The sequence below is a fragment of the Triticum aestivum genome, chromosome 7B, assembly GCF_018294505.1.
Source record: "Triticum aestivum cultivar Chinese Spring chromosome 7B, IWGSC CS RefSeq v2.1, whole genome shotgun sequence".
NCBI lineage: Eukaryota > Viridiplantae > Streptophyta > Magnoliopsida > Poales > Poaceae > Triticum > Triticum aestivum.
Window position 1 is genome coordinate 413,308,030 of NC_057813.1, and position 6,729 is coordinate 413,314,758.

The 6,729-nt window shown below is 39.1% G+C and overlaps 1 long non-coding RNA gene across 1 annotated transcript; it reads right to left on the bottom strand.

The window, feature by feature from the left end:
• Window positions 1-931: 931 nt before the first annotated feature.
• LOC123162001 (uncharacterized) lies at window positions 932-3,520 on the bottom strand. The gene is made up of 4 exons (XR_006480980.1): window positions 3,250-3,520; window positions 2,884-3,086; window positions 2,684-2,790; window positions 932-2,016 (listed from the first exon to the last, which is right to left on the bottom strand). It is a non-coding gene; the product is annotated as an uncharacterized lncRNA (long non-coding RNA).
• Between the last annotated feature and the right edge of the window lie 3,209 nt (window positions 3,521-6,729).

Sequence of the window (6,729 nt, forward strand, 5' to 3'; positions counted from 1 at the left end):
TTTTTCCAGTCAATCTAGTATGAATAATATGATGTGGGGGCACCCATGAAGCCACGTGGCACGTCTGGAGGTCTTATTTAGAGCTTCTTGTGTGGTTCGAGCGCACTGTCGTGCTGCTCGTTCGAGAAGAACGTGTGTGGGTACAATTAGGTTATAGTAGATCCGATTCGCAGCTACCTGGACCATTGGATCAACATCAATCAACGATTTATATCATGTATGTGCAAATGCATGCATTCACTCCGGAAAAATAATGAATATAGAATATACTAGATCATTGATGGCGCGCGTTGCCGCGCCCATCTATTTTTGCAATAGAATGGTCTGAATCTATCTAAGGATGTGGTGACATGAAATACTGAAGTTAACTGTTCAAAAAGAGGAATTTTAATTACTCTGCAGTACAACAGTGTTGTAAGAGTGGGATGTTTTCTTATATCTAATTCTCTTAAGGTTTTTTGGGAAAATTTTAAAGAGAATTAGATATAAGTTAGTACCAAATTGCGCTGTACTTTAGATGGTATATAATTTTTGATTTATCAAGCAGATTACGCAAGCAAAGATAATGCTATTGTTACTTTGAAGCTCTTTGCCGGGAACATATTATACCTCGGCACAAGTCCAATGTTTAATTCAAAAATACCAAAAGAAGTTAGCTAATTACCAAAGCTGAATATATGTTTCAAACACTAAAGCAAATTGATTAATCCCTAAAGCTGAATATCGACATGAAGTGCACCACTGAGACACTCAAAGCCTAGCCCAACAAGTTGTCTAAAGCTATGAACTCTTTTAGAAACTTTATTTTTCATATAAAAAAGTTGCACTGGTGTTTGCAATATAAATAAATAAGTATTTACAGTAGAGAAGCTAATGTGCGCTCTGTTTCAACCAGATTGAGATAATATTAATTGAGCAAAGAATATCAGTCTGTCGAGCAAAAAATCACTATTCTGATCATAGAATATATCATATTGACATGAGATACATCAACCTAGTACCAACAAACACTTATGCAAGAAACCTGTATGGAAGAAAAGGCACAATAATATCAATGGAACTTGAGTAAACAATCGAGAACCTTAACATGGCAAAAAAAAATCATAACAGTCAGTAACCAGATAATATTAAACTGATAGACAATCATAATCTTAAAGACCTAAAGGATAAAGGTCACAAATTGCATAGTAAGTCCAATCACATGCATATATAAATGTCACTCAAAGCGATTCTCTTAAGTTTAGTACCAATTTGCGCTGAACTTTAGATGGTATAATTTGTGATTGATCAAGCACGTGTATATACAATTCCAATCACATCGCTTTGCAACTCACTGGAGAGCAAGTTATCATATACTTGCACACCTGCCTGTATCTTTATTTAAGTATAACTATTTAACCCATTTTTTTAGGAAAAAGCCAGAATCTTACTCTATTAGAAGAACATAACATGGATTTCCATCATTATTGTTGTGTTACATTTTAGCAGTAAAATTATGTTAAAATAAATTCCATCCAAACAGGTAGTTATTCCACAATAAACTAAATATCATTGTTGGGGCTGAAATACCCGGAGGCCAAGCAAGATGCAATCCCCAAAACCAAAAGAAGAAGTTGATCACACAATGTTTGGCGGATTTCTTGTTATTTTGATTGTAATATGCCCTCAACATGCTTCTGGGGTTTTGTCACAAACTTGGAGCAGGAGACGCTGCATTAAAACACCCCATTCATGTGTATCTTTTCAAACCAACCAGAACCAATAACACCACGAACATCAAAGGCAATTGATATATGTCACTCTATAGGCGTCACATGTAATTATTCCCCAATCCCAGCACATACCTGTGTGATGGACCGACAAGTATTCAAGTACTAAGAGCTAGTATTTCTGCCCAAATTCGCAACAGTCTTGCGGGTGATCTGGAGCTTACAAGGGCCGGTCTGCACCGCGGTCGTACGGCTCATTGAGGTTCTAGATGGAGTCCAACATTTGTTTGCTTCTTCTACCCCATGCCTACAACAATGAACTTACATGCTGAAGCAAATAATTCATATAAGAAAGATATTCTAATCTGAAGGTACAATAACGTACTAAGAGAATGATCATGATCAGGCAGCAAACTAACACGACAATAACATTACCGACTTCAGATTGCATTTGTACTTCTCCCATATTACATTGATGGTGAGAACTACCTACACTTTGCTCAATTTAGACCATGTAGAACTTAACATAAGTGCACTACTCGACCTAAATATTTGGTGTCAATCCATATATGCTTGCTAGGCTAATTCTAAGCAATGATACATAGATACTAAATTCCTAAGTAGTGTACTAAATAATCTGCAATCTAAAAAAAGCAAAGCATCAGTAAATAATTCAAAAAGAGGACCCCAGAATAAGGAAACAGTGAAAATGAAACAAAGAATAGGGGATCTTTGAGCTGTGAGTTGTACTCTGATACCTGGGCTAGGCTTTTCATTTTCGTAAGTTATTAATTTACAAATATTCTCCCTTGAACTCAAGCCTAAGTCTTCTTATACCTAGTGACAATATTCTAATCTTTTGGCAGCCAAGTATTGGGCTGAAAAAAAAGCAGCTGTATTCTTAGTGCATAGCGGTGAAGAGCAGACAAGAAAAGTGGAAGAACAAACTGAATATATTAATCAAAAGATATTACCATCCATGGGTTTCTTCATGAAAGTCTCTCAGAAATGTTTTCCATGATTCTGTATAAAATCATCTTCCTCAGTAAAGTGGTTTAACTCTTGGTTGGGGTGCTCTCTTCTGAAAACAGCATAACTCGGAACAATTCAGCACATAACATCCAAAAACAAGGGGTGGAAAGGACGTGGGAGGGGCAGCTGAAAAGGGACTCACCAGCAGCAAAACCACGGCCAGGTTTGCCGGGGGTGCAGGACGGTGGCGTACAATACGCCCATCAAAGCATGTGCAGTTCAAACTCTCAAGCGGGAGGCAAGACGGTGGCAGCAGGGACCTCCGAGGGCTTCGACGTGTAGCCGCGCCCGCGGGCGAGACACCATACACGCCGATGAGTCGCACTCCCATCAGAACAAATCCGTCTATTTATATAAATAAAAAGGCAAATATATATCATACGTCCATGGAAAAAATGGTGGAGAAGGTAAACTTCGTATACAATAAAACTACATATAACAGAGAAGAGTTCGGATCCACACACAGGTACACAACCAAGAAAGCAAGAAGGGAAGGATTGAGGCGCACCTTTACCAAACGTAGCAGAAGAGATTATCTCATATCCTCGAGAGGCACAGAGAAGAGTCACTGGGGTGAGCGTTGGAGGTGGCCGCCGGGCGCACTTGGCGTTCGCTCTAGGTCGCTAGAGGGCGGTCTGGAAGGGAGAATTGCGGGGATGAATGGAGATGATGCGCCCAGAGAAGCTACGAACATGACAGATCAGAGGAGAATGACGGCGGCTGTGACGGCGGCAGCGGCACATCTAGGGCTGGCGAGAGGAGAGGCACCGGTGGGAGAGGTCCACGATGAGCATTCAACGCCTCAACCTAGGCCTGCGGTGCAGGAGGCTAAATGGGCTGGATAAGTGGCCCAATCAATCAGAGACCACCAATTTTTCTACCGGAGTAGCTGTTTGACGGACAGCCGGCCCAAGTCGTGGAAAGTTTCTCCCTGATACGTGGATCCAACAGCAGATGACGACCAGAAATCAGGATCCAACGGCCTAGGAGGATGGAGGCGTGAGAGGGCTGGGAAGTGGTTCAGTTTTACTGTCCTTAATTAATAATACATAATACTGCAAATTGGGTTTCTCTAAAGTTGAACTTTGTATACTTTCAACAATTTGTAGGAAAAAGTATTAACATATACACCACCAAATATATATCATTTGATTCATCATTGCTTTTATCTCCACATTGTGTAAATTTGTTAGTGTAAATGTTCATATTGTTTTCACCAAATTCGGTCAAGCTTTATAAAATTTGGGGACAGTCAAAGCTATATATGTGAGGAGTAAATTAAAAACGGATGGAGTGGAATAGATATAGATATAGATATAACTATACAAATAAAAGAATATAGTAATATAGTCTATAGATATAAATAAGGCTACTACCCTTTTTCTAGGTTAGAACTCGTGTTGTTGTGTACACATTGTTTTGCTTTGCTATAATTTGCATTTGCGGGGTGTGTGTAGGACTACCGCCTTTTGTTCAGTACTAGCAACCCCACCATTATCCTTAATTAATTCTATTGGCAATTACGATTGCATTATCTTAGTTCTAATCGGTTCTTCGGTTGCTTGGAGGAACTCTATCTCGTTGTTCAGGTTGATTTTGTGCATACGACAAGATCATCGTCCATCGAAGATTTGTTTAGTGATGATTGTTGATTTGTATCACCGGGTCCGATATAGTTGGATCGTCAATGTCAAAATCCACCAAATTGATACTTATCCCCACTCTCATTGATAGATTGGGTCGCCATCATAAGACTACCACCTAGACAATTCCTTTCCTTTTTTTGAATATAAACAGTAGGGTAAAACCCCACTGCAGCTTTTATTAAATTATCCAGGCAGAGAGTCTAGTATCAAGGGCTTGAGATAAGCCCAAATAAAGAAAAGAAAAGAAAAAAACAGAAACAAAAATATAGAGAAACTATTAAAAAAACCTACCCTATCTCTATATTTACAAGATTGAGTCTAACCAAACTGAATATTGAGGCAGTAATTTATTCTTCATCCTGAATTTCAATAGCTTGAGCTCTTCCAGAAAGATATGCTTCCACCCTTGAAAAGAGGGGTTAATATGCTCAAAGATTTTGTTGTTTCTAGAGATCCAAATAGCCCAATAGCCCGGTATAATAATCTCCATGAAGAAAGGGAGGTGCAGTTTGTCTTTGAGGTCTTGAAATGCTTCCAACACAGATAAATTCATGTCTCTGTTTGGGCAAATGAAATCCCAACATTGTGCTGCAAAGGGGCAGCTCCAAAAAAGATGATGCAGTGTCTCCTCCTGCTGACAATCCCTAACAGCACAATGATAATCCTCAAGCTCAAAATTCTTTCTTCTTAGCAGGTTTCTAGTGTTAACTCTATCATGCAGCAGTTGCCAGAAGAAAATTTTGTGTTTTGGTTTACATGAGCTCTTCCAAATCCAATTGAAGTGAGGTGGAGTTGGCTTATAACATATTAACACCTTATAAGCTTTGATTGCAGAGTATCTTTCATTTCCCCAAATATAGCTCCATGTATCTTTCAACTACAGATATTCTGAGTTTCTTAATGTGATGCAAATATCTTCCATTTCAAGAAATTCCTCATAAGCTTGAGTTGTCAGTGGCAGGTGAAATAAATCTTGGAGATACTCAGTATGGATAACTTGGCTTACAGTGATAGAAGTATCTCCGGCAAAAGTGATGAGGTGGTGAAATTTGTGCTTCAAGATGAAATCATGCTAGCAGTCATCCCAGAACAAGGCATTAAGACCATCTCCCACATTACATCTGGCAATAGCCTTGTAAGGGTCAATGAGAGCTAAATTAGATTTCCACCAAAAAGAACCCTCCCTACTGTCTCCTAGTAAGTTTCCATTACTGTAGTAAGTCTCCCAAATTAGGTTTACCCAAGGAATATCATGTCTGTTAAAAAACTTATGGAGGTTCTTCATGAGCAAGGTCTTGTTGTGTGTAAAAATATCCATGACACCAAGACCCCCTTGACTCTTGGGTCTAGACACAATTTTCCAGGCCACTAGTGCAGGTCTCTTATCCTCCATATCAGGGCTCCTCCACAAACAATGTCTCAAGTATTTGATGATCTGTTGTTTTATTGTAACAGGCACATCCAAGCAGCACATGAAAAAAATAGTTAAAGATGCCAGTACTGATTTCACCAAAAGCAACCTTCCTGCTTGAGTCATGAATGTAGAAAGGCCAGCAAGTTTTTTTGCAATTCTCTGCACTAGAGGCAGGCATTGTTCCACAGTGGGTTTATAAATTCCCAGGGGCAGTCCCAAGTATGTGAAAGGGAAGTGCCCTCTAGAGCACTGCAATGTATTTGTGAAGATTTCAACTCTTTCTTCTGTGATATTGATGGGCACCATGATTGATTTACCATAATTTACTTTTAAACCAGTGGCAGAAGCAAAGGTATTGAGGAGTGACTTGAGACAAATTAGTTCTCTGGCATTAGCTTTCATGAGGACCAGTGTGTCATCAGCATACTGCACTATAGGGAAGTCATGGCAAGAATTTCTGTGTAGTGGGGGAGTTATAATTCCCAGTCTCATAGCCTTATTCAAGATGGATTGAAGCAGATCAGCTGCCAGAACAAATATCAAAGGTGAATAAGGAGCACCTTGTCTGACCCCTCTTTTGCAATAAAATTTCTTCCCAGGGACTCCATTAAGCATTACAGCTGAAGTTGCAGATGTGAAAATCATATTCATCCAAGAGATCCACTTCTCACCAAAACCCTTTGCTCTGAATATATCAATGATTGCCTGATGTTCAATAGTATCAAAAGCTTTTTCAAAATCTAGCTTGACCACTAGCATCTCCTCTCTTGATTTGTGACACTGATAGATATATTCATAAGCCCAGCCAAGACAATCTTGTATCATTCTGTGTTTTTAAAACCCATACTGATTGATATGAACCATTTGTAGAATCACTTTCTGAAGTCTGTTGGCTAACAATTTGGTGATGATTTTCATAATTCCATTT